The sequence below is a fragment of the Phyllostomus discolor genome, chromosome 8, assembly GCF_004126475.2.
Source record: "Phyllostomus discolor isolate MPI-MPIP mPhyDis1 chromosome 8, mPhyDis1.pri.v3, whole genome shotgun sequence".
Classification (NCBI taxonomy): Eukaryota; Metazoa; Chordata; class Mammalia; order Chiroptera; family Phyllostomidae; genus Phyllostomus; species Phyllostomus discolor.
The window spans coordinates 56,611,548-56,637,604 of record NC_040910.2 but is presented as its reverse complement, the minus strand read 5'-3'; the positions used below and the strand labels follow the sequence as shown (position 1 = coordinate 56,637,604).

General features: G+C 50.1%; 1 protein-coding gene and 1 long non-coding RNA gene across 5 annotated transcripts in view; one reads left to right on the top strand and one right to left on the bottom strand.

The window, feature by feature from the left end:
* Positions 1-237: 237 nt before the first annotated feature.
* On the bottom strand, positions 238-22,508 carry LOC118502043. Its single transcript, XR_004904719.1, has 3 exons — positions 22,289-22,508; positions 21,649-21,695; positions 238-1,071 (listed from the first exon to the last, which is right to left on the bottom strand). It is a non-coding gene; the product is annotated as an uncharacterized LOC118502043 (long non-coding RNA).
* Positions 19,415-26,057, top strand: part of CERS4 (ceramide synthase 4) — a 25,811-nt gene continuing 19,168 nt past the window's right edge. The window contains exon 1 of one of the 4 annotated variants that reach the window (XM_028522057.2): positions 19,415-19,690. The gene's annotated coding sequence lies outside the window, so the exon portion shown is untranslated. Of the gene's footprint in view, positions 19,691-19,985; positions 20,175-21,541; positions 21,748-26,057 lie in introns of those variants that run through there. The other 3 variants (XM_036032735.1, XM_036032734.1, XM_036032736.1) reach the window with 3 other exon arrangements.

Genomic DNA, 26,057 nt, shown 5'->3' with positions numbered 1-26,057 from the left:
AGAAATAATGAACTTAAAATTATTTTATAAATAATAAAGCTCTCTAATAAAATTAGCAATTACTAAAATCCTGTTGCTATGGAGCAACAGAAGCTCTCCTTCATTGCTTATGGGAATAAAAAATGGTGCAGCCAGTTTGCAAAACAGTTCAGCAGTTTCTTACAGAGTAACGCATACTCTTACCATGCAGTCCAGCAACTGTGCTCCTTGATATTTACCCAAGCGAGCTGAAATCTATGTCCACATAAAAACCCACACACGGATGTTTATAACAGCTTTACTCATAACTGCCACAACAACCAGGATGTCCTTCAGCAGATAAATGGATAAACAAAACGTGTGCATTCAGACAATGGGATATCATTCATCATGAAAAAGAAACGAGCTGTCAGGCCATGTTTAACCAAGGAAGGTTAAATGCATGTTACTAAGTGAAATAAGCCAGTCCAAAAAGGCCACAAACTGCATGATTCCAACTTTGTGACCTTCTGGAAAAGGGAAAACTATGGAGATTGCAAAAGGATCAGTGGTGGCCAGGAGCTGGGGATGGGGGTGGGACAAGCAGGTAGAGCACAGAGGATTTTTAGGGCAGTAAAAGTACTCAGTACAATACTGTAATGGTGGACATTTGTCATGATACATTTGTCCAAACCCATAGAACGAACAACACCAGGATGAACCCTAATGTGAACTGTGAACTTGGGGGTGATCACTGATTCCAGGCAGTGCCTGGGGAGGCCAAGGGAGGCCTCAACACACCCAGGTCCTTGTCATGGAACAAGAAGGAATTTAAAAACATGACAGGAAGATTTAGCAAAGCCCAGTAAACTTATTAAAGTGATAGTACACGCTGGAAAAGTGAAAGCAGGCCACCCCAGAGAACAAGATCCCCCAATGGGCTCTGGGTGAACAGTGTTTAATACACGTGGGTGGGGGGAGGTTAGGCTTGAGAGGAGATAGGGTGCTCTTTGGCCTCTGACACTGGTGGGGTGACTGCCAACATAGATCATCCTTGTTCAGCACTTCTCTCCAGGTGGCGATATTTTTATTGGTCCCCTCAATTACAGGAAACTAGGGAGAGAAAAACAGAGGACACGTGGTCAGTGAAGTCACATCTGCGATGTTCCAGTCAAGACAGAAAAGGGGAGGGGCAGGGCTTGAGGTCTCTGTTCTGTGTCCTAACTTTCGTGCTTTAATCACAATGTGTCAGTGCAGGGTCACCGACTGTAACAAATGCACCACTCCAGTGGGGATGTGGGTAGTGGGCAGCTGTGCATGTGTAGGGAAAGTTATATAGGACATCTCTGTACTTTCTGCTCAATTTTGCTATGAACCTACAACTGTTCTTGTGCATAATGTCTACTGAAAAAGGTAAAATCCTGTTGTCTGTATGCTGAATAAAAGAAGCCACTTTCAAAAGGTTACACACTGTGTGATTCCATTTATATGACAGTCTCAGAAAGACTAGACTCTAGCGACAGAGGACAGAGTTGCCAGGGGAGGGGAGAGAGAAGATGAGACTACAAAGAGGTAGTGTGAGGGAACTTTGCGGGGTGATGGAGCTGTTCTCTACCCTGACTGTTGTGGTTACATGAATCTATGCATGTGTTAAAATTCACAGAGCTACATATCAAAAGAAGAATGCCAATTTTACATCTATCTATCTATCTATCTATCTATCTATCTAGATATATCCCCACCCAAGGACATTTGTTCATTACTTTTAGAGAGGGAAGAAGGAACAGAGGGAGAGAAACATCCATGTGACAGAGAAACATTGATTTGTTGTCTCTGTATGCACCCTGACCAGGGATGGAACCTGCAACCTTTCAGTTTACGGCACAACACTCCAACTAACTGAGTCACACCGGCCAGGGCTATGAGATATGTATATATATATATTTTTAATGCAAAAAAACACTCTGTTGCCAAATCCTCAGCTAGTCCATAGGACCCTTTATGCTGTACAGTTGTGACTTGTGTGCTTTTTCTGTATGCTATATTTGAATACGAAGTTCTAAAGTTAAAAGCCCTCCTCCTTCCCTCTACCCCTCTGTCCTGTTCAGGCCTCATGAGCTCTGCACTGAGCAGCTGTCCCTACCTCTGCCCTGCTCCTCCTCCAGACAGCAGCCAGGGGGGTCACCAGAGCACACAGATAAGACTGTGTCCCTTCCTGCTCCAAAACCTTCCATGGCTCCCTATTCCCCCCAATATCAAATCCAAGTCTTTAAGGACTTTCTCAGCACCAACCTTGCTTCTTCTGCAATCTTATTTCTACCTCCCCTCTCTGTTCTTGCACCACTATATTAACCTTCATGCCAGAACATGCCACTTCAAACCTTTAGGCATTTGTATCTGCTGTCCTTTTTGCCCATAGCCCTGACACACTATCACCCTTGTAAATTCAGTTTCAGCCCCTGCTCTGGAAACCTCACCCTCTCACCTTCCCTCTGCCCCTGCTCAGATCTTGGGATAGGAGGCTTTGGGACCATAGCTAATTTTCTTTTAGTTAATATACACGCACACATGCACACACTCAGTTTTGCAAAATACAAGAGAAAGCATTGAGTAATATGCAAAAGCTTAGCTGCTCACCCCAGGATCCTTTCCTCCAGGAAACCCTCCTTTTACTGAGGAGACCCAAATAAGGGGACTCTACCTCCTCGGTTCCAGTCTCACTCTCAAGAGACTAATTCAGATAAGACATAAAGAATACAGTGGAAAAGTGGTAGCAAGTTTATTTATAAACTAGAAGCCGGCACCCATCTAGTCTGAGTGCTCCACCTATTGGGCTTTTAGAGGTTTTATGCTTACAGCCAGTCTCCAGGCTCCCCCTCCTCCTCCTCTCTCCAGACTTTGAAATTAATGCATAGTTTCAAGGCTTCCTTTCCCAGACAGTGGAACCAATACACACAGAATCTCAAAGGCTCCCCTCCTCCTGCCTATCAAGTCTCTCTAGTGATCTTTGGAACACCTGGCAATCTTATCTGACCCCGCTCAGGAATGCTGAATCAATTGGTGAGATGTGTCTCCACCCCCCACCCCCACCCCCGGCCTCCCCAACTAACATTATCATCCTTGGAGCCACTCCCAGGCTGGTGGGGGTGTAGAAAGAACTGAGAAACTCCAGGACCCAGTGGGGGAGGACCCCCAAGTCCTGAGCTCGAACACAGCCCCTCCACTGTCTTGGCATGGCCCCCAGCCCCACATCCCCAGGCCTCTCCCCAGCTCTGCCAGTCCTGCCCTGGCTTCCTCCTCCCACCCACCCCCATTTCTAGGCAACTCTCCCCCTCTTCCTCCCCAGCCTGCAGCAGTTATGAAAGAAACATTGGAGGGAAGGGAGGTTCCAGGGAGGTGGGGTCAGGCCAGTCCCCCCTCCAGCTCACACCCCAAGCAAGAGTACAGGAGTCTTCATTCAGGGCCCAGCTTTGCCCAGACAATGGGATCTGTCTGTCCACTAGCCACTGACTCACCACCAACAGAGCAGAAACACTGTCTAGGGTTTCACTCCCAGCTCAGCCACTGGCCGGCTGTATGACCCTGGGCCAGTACCCTAACCTCTCTACATGTCCATGTCCTCACCAGCGAAAGAAAGATAGGAATACCCACTTCACAGGGCTATTGAGGGATCAGGTGAGTTTATGTAAAATAGAGTCTGACACAGGAGTACCTGTGACAACAGTTGTCAACAGTTGTGTTTACTAGGCAAGAGGCTAGGATATGCTCTGTGTTTGGTAAGTGGTCAATAAATGCAACAAATGCTGTTTTCCCCTCCCTGCTCCTCCTTTCTGATTGTCTTCCTGCAGCTCCTGCCCAAGGTGGTCTAGAGGCCAAGTTCAAGGCCTGAATTACACTTCAGGTACACTCCTTCGGCCTCATCTGTCCAGCAAAGCTGCTCTGTGGACTCCTCTGCCTGGATGCTGAGGGTGGCCCATGCAGCTGGCCTGAAGGGGCAGAGGGGACAGGTCCCAGCCAGATGCCCCCTCGCAGTTAGACCCAGCCCCCACACACCCCCTTGTTCTCACCACAGAGGCTGTTGCCCATGGGCACTGTATCTCCAGCCCACACAAACTGGGCTTTCAGCACATGCCTCCCAGAGCCATCTGGACCTCTCCCATCCAACCTAGTACCATCTCTTCAAATCTGCTGTTGCCCTGGCTGCCCGCTTGGCTTCCCAGCCAGAGAGGGGCATCGTGCTATGTGCACAGTCCAGACCTGCCCATAGGACCTCCCTCCCACCTCACTCTCCTTTCTACCCCTCCTCTGCCCCCGGTCCTGTCAGCCACCAAGTGCCTTTGCTGTGAAAACAAGGCTCATGTCCCTCTATGCTTGCTGTGCATCTCCAGCAGTGTGGCTCCATGACCCTGCAGACTGCAAATCAGAGGATGACACTGTCCACAAAAACCTGATCGTGGTTCCATGATGTCTGTGCCTGGGTCCTGCAGGCCTGAGGACAGACAGTCTCCTTCAGGTCACGATGGGTTCTGTCTCCCCTGGTTCCCTGATCCACACCCACCTGCCCCTTCAGCTGAGGGACATTCTGTCCTCGAGAAGGTCACCCCTGACACCTGCCCACACCCTGAACATTCTGTCCCCCACACACCCTTATCACTCATCCTCCACATTGACTTGGAATGACAAAGGGGTCTCCTCATGACCCTCCAAAACACAGGAACCAAAAACCTGGAGGAGGAAATGAAAGGGTTGGTTGGAAGGAACTATATCTTTCAAAAAGTGTCCAAATTATGACAAAGAATTCATTCTACTTTATAGTGAACAAGATGGGGGCTATAACTTGAACTACAGGCTGATAATTCTTGGGGGGGAAAGGAATTAATTCACTGGGGGTGTAGGGAAATTCACTTTAGGTGCAACCTGGCTCCAGCACCAAAGGTGCCTGGGAAATGCTGGGCTCTGTTTAACTCTCTGCAGCCTCAGGCTTAGCTGACACCCAGGCAACTGCACAAAGATGAGTGTCAGGCCCCCAGGATGGAGGTCAATGTATGTTCAGAGGGCAGTCACTGCCCAATGCTGCCTGTTACCTTAGCGGGGGACACACTGCTCTTCCTGGTGGACAGCGTGACTACCCACCGCAGAGCTCTGCTGTTAACCCCTATAAGAAGGGACCCTGTCCTGGGAGGGGCATGGATTTTTCTGGGCTGCCACCACTGGGAGCAGCTGCCTTGCTACGTGTGTAAATTTCTCCTATAAAGCTCTTATGAATTTGAATAAGGCTATGTGCCAATTCTTCAGAATCAATCCTGAATTTAGACTTTTGGGGTTCTCCCCGAACAGGTGGTTTTTTGGAAGGGACATTTTGCTTCCACAAATTTGTATATAATAATTCACATGTAGTATTTCAATAGGGTTCTACCACCACAGAGTTGTTTGTGGGGGAGGGGAACAGATGTGTAGGAGAGTGCAGCCAGGGGGCCCCCAAAAGGATTTGTAATGGGGTCCAGAACTCAAGGTGTCCAGGAAACATTAGAAAGATATATAGGATGTCCTCACCCCCACAGGTGTGGGTTGGGGGAAGGGACACATGGAGCAGGGCCATTGAGGGCTGTTTTGCATAGCAGCTAACAGCTTTGCAGCTAACCTCTGGTGCGGTCATTTAACACATCTATAACCTTTAACTGGTTGCATAGATATGTTAAATAGCTGTGGCCCTGCTCTGAGCCAGGGAAAAGGGAGTTACTTCCACCCAGGACATAACTGGGAGGCAACTCCCCCTGGTTACAACACCTGCGTGAGAGCTTGGAGATGATTGGCTCCACGCCGTGGGGCCACGCCTGCCCAGACTCACTATGGCAGCCCAGTATACCTGGAAGGATACAGGAATGCTGGCAAGTGTAGCCGATTGTGGGGGGAGTCGGAAATGGGGCTGCAGAGGCGGATTGGTGCAAGGATTTAAACCCAGACGTGACAGCCATTGCAGAGAGAGCTACGCGCTTCTGGCAGAGTGGGAACCCCTGCAGCCATGAGAAGAATCACCATGCAGCTTTAGCAAAAAACCACCACGAGGCTTTAGCTGGAGATCCCGGCGACACAGCTGATAGTGCTGCCTGGGCCACGGACTTCTATTACTTTCTCTGAGATACGGTACCCCAGACTGGGCAAAACAGGGAGGGAAGGACTGTGTGTGTTTGTGGGTGTTTTAAGGGACTTTGGGATTTTGACGAAGACATTAAGTCATTACTCTTAAGTCTATATAACTTGAATAAATAGCTCCTTTCTTTTTCAGCAATCTCTAACATGGAGAGCTATAATTCTCTGGCGAAGGGGAAGGTAAACCTAGTACAAGGGGATCCCAGGAGAAAGGGGGGTCAATTCAGTAACACTGTGGAACCCTCTTCCCTGGCGGCCAATCAGGGAAAATCATGGGAGACCACATGCGCAGTAGCTTTAAAGTAATACAACTACTTGTACATGCTCAGTAAAAGCCCACCAAAACTAGCCAGGAAGGACCCACCATATAAGAATAAAGTCCCTCCAGCCCATGAGGTCAATCTCTGCTTGGAGTTGGCCTGCTCCCATGTTCTCTTCTATGAACTCTGGGTGTTCCGTTCAATTCTTTGTCCTGATCACCAAGAACCTGGTTACCTGTGTCCACCTGTGACAGATGCACACACACAAAGAACAAATCAAAAAAATATTTGGAAGGTATTTTGGATTGAATTATGTCCCTCCAAAATATATGTTGAAGTCCTAAGCCCCAGCATCTGGAAATGTGATCTTATTTGGAAAGACCGCTGGTCCTCAGATAAAGTTATATCAGTCTTTTTTTATATAATGTTATGGAAAAACGATCAGTAGGAGTGCCAGGGAGTCTTCCAGATCAGCCAAGATGGTGGCTGGGGAGGTTTTTCCAAGTGCGTGAAATGCTAGCAAGACAATTGGAGAAAAAAAGCTCCCCTTAACCACATTGGGGGTGGGGCCAGAGGAAGGCAGGCACAGGCACCATATAAGTCAAAATGGTGCAGGGGGAGGTGCTGAACCAAAGAGGCCTGTCAGTCTAGCCTGGCAAAAGAAGGGATTGGTTGGGGGGTGGACCCACCCAAAAGCATGCAAAACTTTGAGTAGTTGATTGGTTGTTTTGAGAAAGCACCTGCTTCACCCCACTCCCAAACTAATATAATCCCAGGTGAACAAGGAATCTCCCTCTCCCTCTCCCTTTCTTTTTCTTTCTTCCTTTCTTTCTCCCTGTACTCTCTTGTTGCACTTGCCTGTTCTTTCCTTGCCATGTGGTCTTAGCATCCACGTGGCCCATGGCCTCCAGGAGGGAGGCTCACTCGCCCACCTGGTAATGCTCTCACCCATGTGTTCATGTGCTCTCTTGCCTGGGAGCACATGACCATGTGACTCTAGCAGCCACGTGGCTCATGGCTGTGCAGGCTCCACATACAGGCTCCAGCAGGGAAGCTGAAGTGAACAACAGCTGGGAACAAGCTAAGCCACCTGGACAGGGACTAAGACCACTTAGTAGCCACCTGTGGGCTCCAAAGGACTGTACTTTAAAATGGAGCAGGCGCTCTGGACATGGGCTTCTGTTTTGGTCTTGCTGAGGACAGTTGGACTCTTTTCCATGACAGAAAGAGGAGATGGTCTCTGAGAGAGGAGTCCACCATTCTCCCAGCTCACTCAGCACCTGAATAAAACCTCATTCCTTTTGCACCAGCATCTGCCTCACAAGGTTGGCTTTTGTGGCAACAGACGGCCAAACCTCTGGATTTGTTCTGCTATAATATGTAATTTTGCTTAAAGTCATAGAACTTACCACATCAAGTGAGAACTTACTGTAGAGTCTTTTCAAGTGTAATCAAGTTAAAATGAGTTCATCCTGGAGTAGAATGGGCCCTGAGTGAATGACTGGTGAACTTATAAGAGGAATTTGGACACAGAGAAGGAAAACAGCCATGTGGATATGGACCTAGGAATTGGAGTAATCAGTCTTACAAGCCTAAGAATACCAAGGAATGCTGGCATCACCAGAAGTGAGAAAGAGGTGAGAAAATTTCTTCCCTAGAGACTTTGGAGAGAGTGTGGATTTGCCAATGCCTTGATTTTTAACCTGGAACTTTCAGAACTGTGAGAGGATAAATTTCTGTTGTTAAGCCATCCAATTTGTGGTACTTTGTTCTAGTGCCTTGGAAACCATACACAGGAAGTGTTCTGGCTCATCTGATGTTCTGATCACATCACCTAGAGCAGCCCATCCTGCCTTCACCAGTGGCCACTTAGGGGATGCTAAGACCGGCCCCCCAAACTGGGTGATACAGAGAGATCTGATCAGATCACTGTGGAGGAGTAGGGAGTGGCCATAAGAAAAGGTTGTCTGGGCAATGGTAAGCAGTCTAGGAAGGGATTGTCTGAGAAGCTGAATATGCAGAGCACATGGAAATAAAATGCCTGGGTTGCAAGCCAGGTCCCCAGTTGGGGATGTGCAAGAGGCCATCAATCAATGTGTCTCTTGTACGTTAATGTTTCTCTCCCTCTCTTCCTCCCTTCCCCTTTCTCTACAAATAAATAAATAAAAATCTTTAAAAACACTTGGCTTGAACACAGTAAATTGGAGAATTGGATGGTATATGAATTATATTTCTAAAGCTGTTTCCAGAAAATAAAAGACTCATCTCAACTCCTTTCAAAACAAAACCAAGAGATCTGTGTTAAAGAAAAAAATTCAGGTCCAAAAGGGTATCATTTATGCTAAGAGCCCATGATGCCCAACCTAGATTTAATGCCAAACCTAACTGCACTTTCAACCCCTCCCAGAAGTGTGATCTTAATCAACTAGTCTGGGCTTTGGTGGTCAACACCAATGAGATCATCTGTCTTCTTCCCATAGGAAGAAGAAACAGCCTGCATTCCCTCATCCCCTTACCTCCCCCCCACCAAAGATGTCATAGTCTAAAAATAATTCTTTTCTTTTACTAATAGGTCCCTTGCCCCACCTTTCTTCTTGTAAACCCTTCCATTTGGTACAAGCCCTGGGAGCAACCCTCTGCTTGCTCAATGAGATGCTGTCACACTCCTGAATCATTTAATAAAGCCAATTAAACCACCAGACTTAGTTGAAAATTTGTTTTTAACACCTCTTTATGTATTTTAATTTCAAAAATCCCCAGAAGTATTAAGTTAAAAAACAAGGTTCAGGTACCTTGATAAGTTACATACAGAATTACCACAGGCTCCAGAACAGGCCCCAAATTGAGTCATTTGCCCCTACAACAGCAAACCAAGGCTTACTTGAAATTCAGCCTCTCCCAGAAGTGTGACCTTTAACCAGCCATTCTGAAATTTCCTGATTAACACAAGTGACAACATCCGCATGACAAAACCCCTGCCTTCCCTCCAGCCAAGAAGAGGACCTGGCCTGAACCAGATCGGTTCTTTTCTTTTGCAAATGGTTCCTCCCCTCCCCTCCTTTGGCCATTAAAACCTTTCCATTTTGTTCACTGAGTGCCTCTCTACTCCCTAGAATGTGAACCTTCCTGAAGGCTTAATAAAACCAATTAGATCTCAAAATGTACTCTATCAAACTTCTGTTCTTTAACCTGCCCAAAAGAATGGAGAGCAGGGACTCAACCAGGCAGTTCATGTTCTCTGCAGCATGATCTACAGTTGCCCAGAGTGAAAGCACTCGTGTCCATTGACAGTTGATGGATAAATAAAATGTGGTATGTATGTACCATGGATATTTACTCAGCTATAAAAAGAATGAAGTACCTGGTACAAGACAGATAAACCTTGAAAACATTACAGTGAGTGAAGTAAGCCAGACACAAAAAGGATAAGTACTCTGTGATTCCATTTATAAGAGGTCCCTAGAGGAGTCAAATTCATAGAAACAGGAAGTATATGGTGAGAGCCAAGGGTTGGGGGAGGGGGAGAAGGAATTAGTGTTTAATGGGGACAGAATTTCATTTTTGGGAAGATAAGGTTGGAAAGAAAGTTGGAGGAAGATGGTGGTAATGGTTGCACAACAATGTGAATGTAATACTATTACAGCAGAAACTCTCAGAAACTCAGTTCTTCTTGCCAAGGCAGTAAAGAATTACAGATCAGCAAGTTTATTAGCATGCAAGCAGGGTTTGTTGGTGATATGTTCTCAAGGAAGAAAATGGGCCTTGTGGAGGTGTGGGGGGGTGGTGAAAGGCAGAGGTTCAGGGCAAAGCAGGGCAAGGGCAGCCAAAGGGCCCGGATGGCAACTGCCTGGGTAGCCTGAGTCTGGGTGCCAGAGAGCCAAGAGAGTGAGTCCTTTGTTTTGAGGTGTATATAGTTGGCGGGATGGGGGTGAAGAAGTTACATATTGATTGACAGGTAAAGGTGGTGCCAGTTTTGGGCGTGCATAGGGGTTGTGAACACCCAAAGGTGTTAATGGGCTTCATCCTTTGGGCACTGTGGGCCCTTTCAACCTTCTGGGCCTTAGGATGAAAGCACAGTTTCAAAGGCTCACTTTCCCAGGTAGTGGTGTCACAGGTGGGCACAGGTAACTAGGTTCTTAGTAATCAGGACAAAGAATTGAACCGAACACCCAAAGTTTATAGAAGAGAACATGGAAGCAGGCCAACTCCAAGCAGAGATTGACCTCATGGGCTGGAGGGACTCTATTCCTATAGGGCTGATCCTTCCTGGCTAGTTTTGGTGGACTTTTACTGAGCATGTACAAGTAGTTGCATTACTTTAAAGCTACTGCGCATGTGGTTTCCCATGATCCTCCCAATTGGCTACCAGGGAAGAGGGTCCCACAATGCTACCGAATTGATCCCCATTTCTTCTGGGGTCCCCCTGTACTAGGTTCACCTTTCCCTAAGGCAGAGAATTATAGCTCTCCATGCTAGAGATTGGTGAAAAAGAGTTATTTGTTCAAGTTATACAGACTAAAAGTAATGACTTAATGTCTTTGTCAAAATCCCAAAGTCCCTTGAAACACCCACAAACACACGCAGTCCTTCCTTCCCCCCTTTGCCCAGTCTGGGGTACCGTATCTCAGGAGAAGAAATAGAAGTCTGTGGCTTAGGCAGCTCTTGGTTTTTCCTAGTAATTTGTGCTCAGCTGGCAGGCCTTCCTTAGTTCCCAGCACCATTGGTTGTGTTGCCAGATCTCCAGCTAAAGCCTCGTGGTGACTCTTCTCATGACTGGGAGGGATGGGGGGTGATCCCCCTTTCTGGGAGAGCAATGGCATTGGCGGCGGCGGCAGCGGCGGCGGCGGCGGCGGCGGCGGCGGCAGTGCCCAGAGGGCTAGTGCAGAGCTTATCGTGTCCTGGCCCCAGGTCCAGAGCAGGTGGCTGCGAGGTTGGCCTGAGGCTCTGAGAGCCGAGGCCTGGCGGTGGCTGTGGTGGCCCGGCAGTGACCTGGTGCTCCCCAAGTCACTTACTGGTGGCCCCTTCTCCCGGCCGCAGCTGCAGAGCCGGCTGGGGCTCGGAGCTGCAGGCGGCTGCGTCGCAGGCAGTGTCTATGGGGCTACAGCAGGGCAGGCGGCCGCGGAGACTCCTGTCCTGTCCACGCCGGCCCCTGCCCCCTCCTCACATGGCTGCAGGAGTTTCCAGTTAGCCAAACCGCATGGATCTCTTCCCAATGGCTGCCGCACCTGAGTTTAAATCCCCGCGCCCATCTTCCTCTGCAGCCCCATTTCCGACTCCTCCCACACTCGGCTTCACTTGCCAGAACTCATATCCTTCCAGCTTTACTGGGCTGCCATCATGAGTCTGGGCAGGCGTGGCCCCATGTCATGGAGCCAATCTTCTCTGAGCTCCCATGCAGGCGCTGGAATTCGGGGGACCTGCCCCCAGTTACATCTTGGTGGGGAAGTTACTTCTATTCCCCTGGCTCAGAGCTGGTCACAGCGATTTAACATATCTATGCAACCAGTTAAAGGTTATAGATATGCTAAATGACCACCCCAGAGGGTAGCTGCAAGGCTGTTGCTATGCAAAACAGCTCTCATTGGCCCTGCTCCATTTGTCCCTTCCCCCAACCCACACCTGGGGGGTCGGGGTGAGGACATCTTAAAATCACCTGGACACCTTGAGTTCTGGACCCCATTCCAAATCCTTCTTTTGGGGACCCTTTGGCTGCACCCTCCTACAGTGGGACATGAAAGGACAAAAAGCCCCTTTTAGGATCTTTTTACCAGAGCTAGCTCTCTCTCTTTCCTTGAGCCCATCAAGCATAATTAACAGTTGTTTCTCTGAGCCCCTATTCTCAGGACTGGAGAGCATCCCCTATGCAGGTGCTTTAAACTTACACAAGCAGGACATGCCAGACCTGAGGATCTGGACCCTAAATCCAAAGATAACAGCAGAACAAACTGAAGCCTGCACGATCAGCCTGAAACCTTCTGATTTACAACTAATCACCATGACTACCCAGCTGTATTCCCCTGCTCTTTATCACCCAATAAAAACTTAATGCTGCTTGTGTACTTCTCCACACTAGCCCCCTTCCCTTCTTGGAAAGTGAATAAAATTTTGCTCTCTGCCTTTTCTTCTTTTTGTGAACTCTTTCACAGCCACAGCACGGCCACCCTAACAGGGCAGAAGACAGGAATCAATGAATCAGGGCTTCCTGTGAGTGGGAAGTTAGAGATGGGTGGTGAACGGTAGGCACACAAGAGGTGTTGGGACCCTTTCCCATCACCCATATCTTACCTGCATGGGGGCCAGGCCAGCCCTGACCTCCCAGGAAACAGAGATGGTGGGGATGAGGGAAAGTGAGGGGCAATCATCCCCCACCCTGATGCCTCCCCCACCCTGGTGCCACCCCTACCCAATGCAACAAAGGGAAAGAAAGCTGAGGCTGACAGAGAATAAGAGGTCAGGCAGAGCTCAGTTCAAAGGTGCATGCTCCCTGTGCTGTGTGGCTTTGGGCAGCTTGCTGCACCACTCTGGACTTGTGTCTTCATATGTGAAATGAGCATCTGAAGGGCACTTGCTTCACAGACAGGGTTGGCCATGTTCATCTCTGCCAGACTGTCCACACAGTGCCTGGTAACAATTTCTTCCCACCTCGGGTTGGCTGGTGGGCATCACTGACTCACACTGGCTGAGGGGAGCTGGGAGGGCCAGATGGTGGGGAAGGGAAGCTAGATGCTGAGGCAAGTGAGGACACTGAGGCACAGAGCTGGGAGGGTACCTGATGGGGGTAGGGTAGGAGGGAGACAAGCAGCAGGACAAGAGAAGAGGCAGTGCCAGTTCAGGGAGAGTGGGATCCACTGCTCACTTGGTAGGGGAAGTTGAGGCTTCATAGGCACCCCCAGAAAGAGACACACCCTGAGTCAGACAGACTCACAGACACACAGAGATATACAGAGAGGCACACAAGGACACCCCAGAGTTAGACATCTCCATAGTCATACACACGTGCACCTAGAGACATACCCAGGCAGACTCACAGAGACACAGACACACAAAGAAACACAGAGAAGCACACAGAGACCTAGATGAACATAGAGACACATAGACATACACACAGACACACCATTCAGCAAGTTCTTTCTGAGCCTTTCTCAGACTAATCCTATTTCTTGTCTGGGCTGTCTCATCCTCTCTGCCCCTAGTGGATATTTATGAAGCACCACTGTGCAGCACCAAGGCCCTGTTTAGGTGTTAGGGTCACAGAGAGATCAAAGCAGGGCCCCCTGCCTTGGTGGGGAGTGGACACTCTCCAGGGGGGACTGTCAGTACACAGGCTCAATACTGAACAAGAGGGAGGAGGACTGGGGGTTTGGCAGGGGATAGCAGGAGGGAGGAGCAGGGTGGCCTTTGACTGAAGACCCAAGGAAGTGAGTGTGGGGGGCTGTGTGGACAAGCGGGGACTGTGTGGGCATGCAGGAAGAGCATTCCAGGCAGAGGGCACAGCCAGTACAGAGGCCTTTCCATTCCTCATTTCCCCCTCCAGTCACTTCCTCCAGTCCCTATTCAGGGCATTTGGAGGGGAAAGGGTGGGACAGGCATGTGGGGAGAATGGTCCCTCCAGTTACCAGCCCCCAAGCTGGTCTGGTTATCTTCCATTCCACTGATGGGGACACGACAGGGCTCAGAGAAGCTGTATAACACACCTGAGGTCACACAGCACAAATGGGGACCCAGGCCTGTCTGAACTGTGGGTCTCTGTCTTCAGGAAGAGGAGCCCCCCACCCCCACTGAAGGTAGGAATATTTTTTCAATTATGGTTGACATTCCATATCATATTAGTTTCAGATGTACCGCATAGTGGTTAGACATTTATATAACTTATAAAGTGGTCCCCCAATAAGTCTAGTACCCACCTAGCACCATAAATACTTATTGTACTATTATTGACATTACATTCCTATGACTATTTTGTAACTATCAACTTGTACTCCTTTTTTAAAAAGTATATTTTATTGATTATGCTATTATAATTGTCCCATTTTTTTCTCCCCTTTGTTCCCCTCTGCCCTGTACCCACCTCCACCATCATTTCCCCATCTTAGTTCATGTCTGTGGGTCGTACATATAAGTTCTTTGGCTTCTCCGCTTTCTATACTGTTCTTAACCTCCCCCTGTCTATTTTGTACCTACAATTTATACTTATTCCCTGTAACTTTTCCCTCATTCTCCCTGCTCCTCTTCCCCAGTGATAGTGCTCCATGTAGTCTCCATTTCTGTGAGTCTGTTCCTATTCTAGTTGTTTGCTTAGTTTTTTTTTTAATTATTTATTTTTACAGAGAGGGTAAAGGAGAGAGAAACAGAGACAGAGAAACATTACTGTGTGGTTGCCCCTCATGTATCCCCTACTGGGGACCTGGCCCACAACCCAGGCATGTGCCCTGACCAGGAATCAAACCAGCGACACTTTGCTTTGCAGTCAAGCACTCAATCCACTGAGCCACACCAGCCAGGGCTGCTTAGTTTGTTCTTGTTTTCATTTTTTTCAGGTTCAGTTGTTGATGTGAGTTTGTTGCCATTTTACTGTTCATATTTTTGATCATCTTCTTCTTCTTAGATAAGTCCCTTTAACATTTCATATAATAAGGGTTTGGTGATGATGAATTCCTTTAACTTGACCTTATATGGGAAGCACTCTATCTGCCCTTCCATTCTAAAGGATAGCTTTGCTGGATAGAGTGAGTAATCTTGAGTATAGGTCCTTGCCTTTCATGACTTGGAATACTTCTTTCCAGCCCGTTCTTACCTGCAAGGTCTCTCTTGAGCAATCAACTGACAGTCTTATGGGCACTCCTTTGTAGGTAACTCTTTGCTTTTCTCTTGTTGCTTTTAAGGTTCTCTCCTTACCCTTAATCTTGGGTAATTTAATTACAATGTGTTTTGGTGTCTTTCTCCTTGGGTCCAGCTTCTTTGAGATTCTCTGAGCTTCCTGGACTTGCATGTCTATTTCCTTTTCCAGGTTGGGGAAGTTTTCCTTCATTATTTTTCAAATAAATTATCAACTTCTTGCTCTTTTGTCTCCTTCTGGCACCCTTATGATTTGGATGTTGGAACATTTGAAGTTGTCCCAGAAGTTCCTAAACCTCTCCTCATTTTTTTTGAATTCTTATTTCTTTATTCTGTTCTGGATGAATGTTTATTTCTTTCTTCTACTCCAAACTGTTGATTTGAGTCCCAGTTTCCTTCCCTTCACCATTGGTTTCTTGTATATTTTCCTTTATTTCACTTTGCATAGCCTTCACTCTTTCCTCTATTTTTCGACCATACTCAACTATTTCTGTGAGCATCCTGATTACCAGTGTTATGAACTCTGCATCTGATAGGTTGGCTATCTCTTCATCACTTTGTTCTATTTTTGGAGTTTTGATCTGTTCTTTCATTTTGGTCATATTTCTTTGTCTTGGAGCTCTTGTTACATTGTAAGGGGCAGAGCCTTATGGATTCGCCAGGGCAGGGCAACCTACTTTGATCCGATGTGGCACTATATGTGGGGGAGGGGTCAGAGAGGGAACAGTGCTGCTTGCTGGGCTCTTGGCAGGCTTTCAGTCATTTTTTCCACTGCCCACAAGCAAATTGTGCCCTTCTGGTGCTGATTCCCAGGTGGGTGGGTTTGTGAATGTTTTTAGGACCCTGTGGGTATTTCTAACAAACTCTCCCAATTTGTACTCCTTAATTCCTTCACCTTTTTTACCCAGCCCTCCAGCCCACCACCCATCTGGTAATCATCAAAATGTTCTCTGTATCTAGAGTTTGTTTCTGTTTTGTTTTTTCATTTATTTTGACCTTTAGATTCTGAAAGCAGGAATCTTGATTGGCAAAGATGGGCCAGACAGGACAGTCAGACCGTGGGATAGCAGACAGCTTCCTGGCATGAGGCACTAGAGCAAGAATCACTTAACAGAATACTGCAGGGCCCAGAGAGGCAGTGACAGACAGGCAGACATCCAGGACTTCAGTCCCCAACCCTTGGGAAGAGGGAGCAGCCACCCTGGAGACCACCATAGGGGGTCAGCTCTGGAGTGGTGGTAATTTGGAAATTGAGTCAACATGGGAGTAGGGGTGAGGTCTGACACTGTGAGAAGGACTCCTAATAGGGCGCTTGGAGTCTGTGTGAGTCTCCTGTAGCTTCAGTAACAAACCATCACAAAGGTGGTAGCTTAACTAACACACAATTATTATCTGATGGTTCTGGAGATCAGAGATCCAACATGGGTCTCACTGAGCTAGAATCAAGGTGTCTGAAGGGCTGCAGTCCTTATGGAAGCACTGAGGAGAATGTTTCTGTGCCTCTTCCTGCTTCTAGAGGCTGCTTGCAGGCCTTGGCTCAAAGTCCCACCCTCCACCTTCAGAGTCAGCAGTGCAGCATCTTCAGTCTCTGACACTCTTGCCTCCCTGTGATTACACTGGACCCACCTGGATAATACAGGAGCATCTTTCTCTCTCTAAACCTTTAACTTAATCAGACCTGCAAAGTCCCTTTTGCCATACAAGGCCACATAGCCACAGGTCCCAGGGGTTAGGACATGTGGGCACCACTGCATAGCTATTATTCCACCTATCACAGGGCCCAAGGTCCAGAGTCCAGCTACCAGGCCTGGCTGTGATGGCCCCAGGGTCTGAAAAAGGCCAGTGTGGCAAGGGCCAGCAGACTGGCTAGAGCAGAGCAGTAGGGACAAGGAGATCCTTGGGGAGGCACCTGGATCCAGGCCCATCAGCCTCTTCCATCCTACCTCCTTGTCCCTGAAGTCCTGGAGGGAAGGAGAGGAGACAAGGAGCTCCTTCCCTCTCCTTTAGGTCTGAGTTCTGGGCTTTCCTAGGGCCCACCCCTAGATGCCCCATACTGAACTGGCTAGCTTAGAAACAGCTCTCACTCCCCTTCCCCACTTACTAGGCCATGGCCTCCCATGATTCCCCTGACCCTGGCCATTTTACTTCTAAATCCCCCCGGAGTCCCTTCTTTCACTCCTATCTACCACCCTCAGCCCCATCAGGCCCCAGCTGCTCCCCCTGCCCACTCATTTTCAATCTGACTGTGTCTCATTTTACATCTGGTAGTGCCTTTCCAGGAAAAGCCTTTGAGGGCCTTTAGTCACTGACCTCACCCTATTGTCCTCTCCTCATCACCTCCAGACCCTGACTGTGCTTATTCCCTACCCACTCATCTCTCTCAAGTCACCCCCTCCTCCAGTAAGTGTGCTTATGGATGGGGCTGGGGAGGACCAGGAGGAGGACATGCAGAAGCCAAGCAGCAGCCCAGCTGTAGACAGCCTAGCCTGCACCCCTTCCCTCAGGCTGACCCCTTCCTGCAGCCTCTCCACTTTGCCCATGTAGTACCTCCCATCTGAAATCTCTCCCTGACCCTGGGCCACCCCATCCTTTTCAGAGGGCCTCTTCCTCCATTTTGCCAAGGATCTGCCACTTGCCTCTATTCCATGGGGAGTCTCCCTGTTACTATATTCGTACAAATGGCTGTCCTGTTCTGAGCGGCCCCAGGTACAACGCATGTGCTACAAGGCAGTTCCTAGTGACAACAACGGAAACCAGTTACTTTGTTTTCCTTTTCTGGTATGCAAAGGAACTCTTGGAAAAGGGGTAGAGAATGAGTGCACATGGAGGGTGGACAGAGGTGGAGATGGGGGGCTCTTTGGAAGGGACTGAGGCCTGAGGAAGAAGGACACGGCATTTGAAGAGAAAGAATAATGGGGTGGGGCAGGGGGTAAGCAGCAAATGCAAGGCCAGAAACTGAGTTGGAGGGACAGGTTCTTCCACACTTGCAACCAAGAACTCTGTCCTCTCTACACTCCTGTGTGTGGAAATCAAATGTCAGTGATATGAGGCAACTTGCCTAGGGGGCCCAAAGTCCAGAAAACCAGGACTTCTCCCACCTTCCTGGGATCTGCTTCAGGGAGAGGCTTATTGTCCAAAGATGATGCCAGATCACACGGGTTGGCCAGTGGCTCTGGAAACCCCACCCCTTCAACTGGTGACAGCTGAACCTTGAGTCCCTGGTGTGCCTCATATGCACAGAAGACCTCTGCCTGATCCGGGATTGTCCTCCATTCACCGTCTGAGTACAATTTGTGCCCCTGCGCACTACTGACCTGGGTCACTTTCCATTCCAGCCACTACCAGGGAGCCCAGCACCTTCCCCTGTTCGCCTCTCCTATGTGGACACCACAGCAGAACCTGGAGCTGCGCCACATTCCAAGCTGCCTGACACCTGCACACCACCAAACTGCAGACTTTTTTTTTATCCTAAATTTATTGAGACTTGTTGTGTGTCTTAACATGTGATCTATCCTAGAAAACGTTCCATATGCACTTGAAAAGAATGTATATTGGGCTGTATTGGGGTGAAATGCTCTGAAGGTATCAACTAAATCCATCTGATCTAGTGTGTCATTGAAGGCTGCTGTTTCCTTGTTGATTTTCTGTCAATGGAGTGGTAAAATCCCCTGCTATGACTCCAAACCGCAGGCCGCCCTGCTGCGTTCCATGCCTCCCAGCCTCCAGAATGGCCCTGAAAGCCCCCAAAGTTGAGATCAGCCTCTGCGCGCCCCTGGCCCATGAATCACGAACTGGACCGGTATGGCCTGTGAATTGGGACAGGACCCTAGACTCGGGGTACCGGAGGCGGCCTCGGAGGTCAGAAGCGGTGCCCAGGCCTCCTCTGCAACGCTCCGCCTAAGGGGAAACAGGGCTTCCCAGCAGGGTTGGCAGATTCGCCGGCCGGAGCCTAGCCAGAAGGCACTCCTGAGGGAGCGAGGGGTGGGGAACATGTGGCGAGCGCAGGCGAAGTGGGGACCAGACTGAGCGCACAATGCACAGTAGCTATGTTCACAGACAGAGGTTCAGACAAGATATCCGGAGCTGGATTGCGGCCAAATGCGCCTTGGGGCGGGGCTGGGGGCGGGGTGGGGCGGGGCCCGGGGAGGGCGGGGCCCGGGGCAGGCGGGGCGGGGCTGGCGTGGGGTCGGGAGCAAAGACTGAAAGCCGCCAGTTGTAGGTAGGGCGCCCTGCGCCGCCGGGACCCAGCTCGTCCCCAGCCCCTGCCCCTGCCCCCAGACCCGCCCTTCCAGGCCCGGGCCCCGGCCCCGCCCCGGCCCGCCCCGCCCCAGCCTTCCATTCCCCTCCACCCCCACCCCCGCCCCTAGCCGGAGGGGAGCTACGTACGGATTGTGACTACCCAGTGCTCGCAGCGTGTGGTTTTTTTACTGGCGCTGATATCCCGTCCCTCCGCCGGCCCTAGTGCACTCCGTCGCCGCTCCCCTCAGGTAAGCTGTTCCCCCCCCTCCCAGAACACCGCCGAAATGCCACCCTTGCGGCCAGCTCCCGCCCCTCCTCCGCAGCCATGGCGGCCCCGGCTGGGTCTCCAGACGCAGCTGCTCGGTCCCCCATCTCCGCGCCCAGGACGGCATCTCGGGGCTTTCCATCTGGTCCAGGCCCGGGCTGCCTCCTCGAGAGATCCCCGCTCCCCGGAGAGCCCCAGAGAACCCCGGGGCTGTGCGCACTCAGGGACGCAGCTGCGTAATGGGCAGGAGGCACTGGGGAGCGCTACGGGAGTGTCGGCTCGTCACCAGCAAATCTGTACGGAGCACCTACTGGGTGCCACAGACGTGCCAGACCTGGGGATGCAACCGGAGCCCCGGCTGCAGAGCCCACAGGAGCTCAGCGTAGACGGCTAGGAACCGCGTAAGCAGAAACAGATCATTCCGGCCCCTACTAAGTGCAGGGAAGACGACGCTTCAGGGCAGTGGGGTAAGTTAGGACAGGGAAGGCTTCTTGGAGAAAATATCATCCGGATCTGAGTGGCCAGACAGCGAGGGCTTTTTAGGCCCAGAAAACAGCAAGATTCCGAGGCAGGGCCCACAGCCTGGTGTGTTTGCTGAGTAGGAAAGAGGCCAGCGGGGCTGAAACGCGGGGATTGGAGGTGGGGAGAGGTTGGCCCTGGCCTCGAAGATGGATGGAAAGGAGTGTGTGGTTTCCATTCTCAAGCCTGTGGGGACCACAGGAAGCTTAGAACAAAGTGTGAGAGGGAGTCCCATTGGAACTTAAGAGTATCCAGCAGCTGCTATGGGAAAAATAGATGGGAGGCAGCTTCTGCTTTGGACTCGACTCCCAGGGATGGTGGACACTAGGTGGACTTAGTGTTCATTTTAGTAGAACATCATCTGTGTCTCCTGCCTAAAGCAGTGGGGCATGAAGGAAAGTGTTCAGAGGAGATTGCTGGCTGGGCAGCTGGGAGTGTAGAGGGGCCTTTTATGGTGGGAATTGGGAAACTGAGGAAGACACATGTCTGGGGTGTGGACCTGTGTGGCTGAGTCTGACTTGCAAAACCTGTGAAATGCCAACTGATGGGCAATCCTAGGCTGGAGCCCCCACTGGCCCCACTGAGGTGGACTGGATCTGTTGCATGGGACCGTTGCAGAGTTAGAAATTCTGGAGCAGGGGCTGTAGTATCCCCAGCCTCAACTCAAGAGCAGCTGCTGTGGATAAACTGGGAAGTGCCTGCACCCTCACACACCTAGGCCCCGCAGGCCTAGCCAGGGAGCAGGAAGGAAGCTATTGGACCTCCCTTGCCTGCCCTCCCAGCTCACCTGCTCCCAGTGAAGATGTCTGGAGGGAAAAGGCAGTGGAAATAAACTGGGAGCCTTCATTCTGGAACTGGCCTTTTGGCCCCAGGGAAAGTTTTCTGAGCCTCAGTTTTCTCATCTGTAAAATAGGTGAGCAATTTCTATTTCTGGGAGTGTTGCTGGGGTCAGAGGAAGCTTTGACTAGGAAAGGGCCATCCCAGTAGCAGCCTCATGGCTGGGGGGAGGGGAGGCCTCCAGTGCCAGTGGGAGTTCACAGCCCCATGAGCCTCCATTTCTTGTTCTGAGAAATGGGTGTGAGGGTGCATAACTGTACCCTCCTCCAGACCCAGGGCCATCTACAGATTGAGTGAGTCAGGCACGCAAAGTGTTTCTGGTTGGCCCAGCGCCTGGCATGGCGTGAACACTGGCACAGGAGCCGCTGGGATGACTGTAGTTGGTGGGGGCCAGGCCTGGGTTCACTCCTCCTACCTCCTAACTATCCCTAGGACACCCAGAGGAGAGCAGATGTGCAGGGTGGGGGGGCGAGGTCCTTTCTTATCTGGGCACTGCAGGCTGCCCCCTTTCCTGCTGTGGTTGTGGTTGTGGCTGTCTGGATGTTGCAGCTGACCAGGTCCTGCCAGTTTGAGTTGTTCACTGACCTGAGGCTAGTGACTTCACCTCTGCTTTCTGTGCTTCAGTTTCTTCCCTGCAAAATGGGAATAAATAATAGCAATCACCACCTGTAAGCATCATCAAAGGTGAGCACAGTGCCCAGCTGGTAATGAACATTGGGTAAAATGGAGGATGCCTGAGGAAGGGAGCTGGAGGAGTGACCTGATTCAGCCTGGGGAGGGGTCAGGAGAGGCTTCTTGGAGGAGGTGGCTGTTGGACTCATTAGTAAGGATGGTTAAGAGATAATAGGCAGAGGCAGGGTGGGGTGGGGGGAGAAGAAGAGGTAATGGGCAGAGAGATCGGGGAGCTAGGATGTGGAGGCAAGAAACTGCAGGGCGGATGCATGGAGTTCCACCAGGCAGGAACCAGCATGGAGGCAGGCACACTGCTGTGGTCCAGATCAGGGTGGGACTGGACCAGGGGGAGGTGTGGCTGTGTGAGAAGTGGGTGGGTCCTGGGGAGGCAGAAGCTGCTTATTGGGGAGCATGTTAACTTATCACTTACTAGTCGGCAACCTGTTTCCAGCATCTGGAAATAGTGGCACCACTGGAGGCCCAGGTTGTGGTGACGTGAGGCTAGGTGCTGGCTTTGGAGAAGCAAGCCTGGAGCTCTGGAGATATAACTCACCTTGGGTGTGAGGATGGAGTTTGAAGAGAGGGCAGAAGGAAACCAGGAGTGAGTGTCATGCCAGATGCCAGGGGAGCAAGGGCTTCAAAAAGGAGGAAGACATCAGCCTCAGCCATGTTTTTCAATCTCTGCTTCTGATCCCTACCTTTGGCTGCCCTTTCTGTTCCCCGTCTGCACCCCAAGTCTTTCAGAATGAGCTTTTCATGGCCACCCTTGGATCTGCACCTCAAACCCAACCTGGCTCTGACCTCAGTCGGAGGTAAATAGGAGGCCTTTCTCTTCCCTCAATCTTGACTTTGTACCTTTCTTAGTAGGGTTCCCCGCACTGAACCAGCAGGAGTCTGGCTTTCTCCCCACCCCTTCCTGGGCTGTCAAAACCATATTTTGCCCAGAGGTCCCACAACTGTGTATGGAGGAGGGGTTAGGCCCCTGCCAGCCATGCCCTCAGGAACCCCTCCGTCTGGCTCTGTCTCCCTTCCGTCTCTGTCTGTCGTTCATTCATTCAGCATATTCTTAGGAAGTGCCTGCTCTGGGAGACAGCGGGGACTAGCAATGAATAAGATGAAATCCACCCCTTCCCCTGGAGCTGATGTTCTGGGAGTGGGGAACAGAAAGGTGATGAGGTTGTGAGACCCAAAGGATGAAAAGGACCCAGCCAGACTGGGGGTGGGTGGGCATCTGGAGGAAGAACATTCAGGCAGAGGAGCCGGTCCTGAGGCAGGGCTGGGCTTGGCATGTTGGAGGTAGAGTAAGGGGGTTGGTGTAGCTAGAGCAGAGTGAACAAGGCGGGGAGTGGAAGGAAGGGCAGATGAAGAGACCGAGGCTCTCAGGGCCCCTAGTGCAACAGCAGCTGGCCCTGGGAGGGTCCTTGCCCTAGGACTGCTTTGTGGTTTGTGGGGGGAGGGGAGATTGCTTTGGTACTTTGTCCGCTGTGTGCATTGGTCATTCTGCTCTGAAGTTCTGGAACCCTGAAGGAAAACCGGGCTGGCAGGAGGAGGGAAGATCACCCCTTTCCCCCTGTACTGGGAGCGGGTGCTCAGCTGACCTGGGAGACCCCCTGAAGGGGCTGGCGGGAGTGGAGGAGAGTAGAAAGAGAGAGGACAGTGATGGGAATATGGGGGTGGGGGGGACACAGTGGCACTCGGCCAGGGCACAGAGCTGGGTGTTATGGCTGGATGCTCTCGGCAAAGTGATAGGAGCCTTAAGGGACACAGGGATGGCAGGCAGGGGCCTGGCTGGGCCTTCAGGACAGGCAACAAAAACCTAGGAAGGCGTGTTTTGAGGATGGCCCTGCCACCAGCCGACTGTCACTCCCTTTCCAGGTTGAGGAGAAAGGTATTGGGCCCCCTACACATACCCTGTGAGGACAAGGACCTGGTCACCCTCCACACCCCCACCACTGGCCCAGGTGCACCCTAAACCCCTCTGGCTTCAGATATCTCAGACACTTGGATGCTAGCACCTTAATCAGAGGTGCTGCTGAGCTAGGGACACATGATTGGGACTGTCCTCCCACCCATCACCCTCCAAAATAGGGCTGGGTTCACCTATGGGCAACCCCCTTAGGCCCTGGCTCAGCTATGGCCATGATCCTGGCAGGTGCCATGGGACCACAGGTGGAGCAAGGGAGTCAGGCTAAACTATTGGGAAATGGTAGGAGGCAAGGACCTTGAGTGACAGAAGAGAGCAGGCAGGAGAGACTCTGGGAATGTCGCCTCTGGGTCTCATCTCTCCATCTGACATATTGGTTAGATGTTGGCTGTCACCACCCTGCCCCACCTCTTCCCACTCTCCTGTTTGTTCCAGCACCACAGGCCTTATTTCACATGTGGCCCTGCCTTAGGGCCTTTGCATAGGCTGTTCTCTCTGGCTAGAATGCCCTATCCCCATGGTTTCACCCCTGACCTCTTTTGCTCAAATACCACCTTGTCAGAGAGGCCTTCTTTAAAATTGCAGCCTTTACTCCTCAACTCCTGATCTCTTTTCCTTCCTTGTTTTTCTCAACAACCTGACATCATGAAACAAATTAATAAAATATATGGTGTTGGCTGCCTCCCACTCCCACCCTCATGGAATTAAGGTTCTGGATGGGGTGGGAATCCTGTGGTAGTGTGTGCCCTGCTGGGATCCCAGTGTGTAGCCCAGCACCTGTTATACAGTAGGCGCCCAATAAATGTTTGTGAAAGGATGATGTTCGTCCCAGGTACTTCTGGCTACAGCCTGAGAGGCTTAGCTTGGAAGAGGAGAGAAGGCGTGGGGGAGGGTACAGAGAGTATCCGGCTCTGGAGAATAGCGAGCTTAGGTTTGAATCCCAGCTCTCCACTTTCTGCTCCATGCCTCAGTTTCCCCAGCTGCAAAATATGCACAGCAGAAATATCTGGCACTGGACACCTGCTGTAGCTTCCTGGGGGCTTAGCTGGAGACTAGGAGCTGGGGACAAGTCAGACCCTGAAACAGGACACTTAGCACATTCCCACATATTCCTAGAATTTTCAAGAAATGTGTTGAGCCCTGGCCAGTATGGCTCAATTGGTTGGGCATCATCTCACAAAGTGAAAGGTCACCCTGATTCTTGGTCAGAGCACATGTCTGGGTTGTTGCAGGTTAGGTCCCTCATCGGGGCACATGCAAAAGGCAACCTACCAGTGTTTCTCACAATGGTGTTTCTCTCCTCTTTCTCCCTCTCTTCCCTTCTCTCTATAAATACATAAATAAATAAATAAATAAATAAATACAACCTTCTAAAAATTTTTTAAATAAATAAGAAATGCATTGAGTGGGGGAAGTTACTTTAGTTTAGGTGGTCAGAGCCTCTATGTATTTTTCTCCCCATAGATTTTTCATCCTTTGCTTTTGGATGTAAAGAAAACTTTTTTCACAGAGCTTTTGCCAAGGCAAATGCCATGACCCTTTAGGCTGTGGGATTGCAGAAGCATTTTCCAAAAAGCCAATTTCTTTTTTGTTTGTTTAATTTATTGATTTTTTTTTAGAGGGAGAGAAAGAGATAGACATCGATCTGTTGTTCCACACATTTATGCACTCGTTGATCGATTTTTGTATGTGCCCTGACCGGTGATCGAACCTGCAACCTAGGTATATCAGGGCTATGATACTCTAACCAACTGAGCTATTCAGCCAGGGCCCAAATGACTAATTTGTAATGATAAAGTCCAGTTCCCCCTCCACTGCCAAGTGCCATATTTTCTCAGGTATTAAGAGCCTCTGGACAGCAGATTATAAAGCAGTTCTTGGAGAAAGTGTCTGGTTGTCCACACACGTGCTTCCATAATGCAGTTCTTCTTGTTGCCAAAGCAGTGATTCAGGATTTTGAAACCATTGCATTTTTCACACCACAAAATTCACATGACTCCGCAGAAGTTATTGAGGTTGGTGGGACAGAATGTGTTTATTCAATCTAGAGCTTGTTGAAATAACACAAGGAGCAAGACCTCTGTCTTGCAGCCTGAGTTGTTCCTAGATTCGAGGCTGGCTCTGAGGGTTAAGGGTTTCCAGAACATTCTCCAGGGCACAGCAAGTGTATTGATGCAGTGAAACAGATGCTTGCCATTACTGAGACAGGGGTGAGCAAGGGCTGGAACTGTTCACTCCTTTCAGCCTGTTTCAGCTTTGGACCATATTCATCCAGGACCTGAGTGTGCAGAGCCAACTGAAATTTTAGAAGTAGGTGAAGTCCAAAAAGTAGAGGAATCACTTGGCCAGGAATGAATGTTATCTTGTTTTCACTGTGTTTTATGGACACTATGCATGT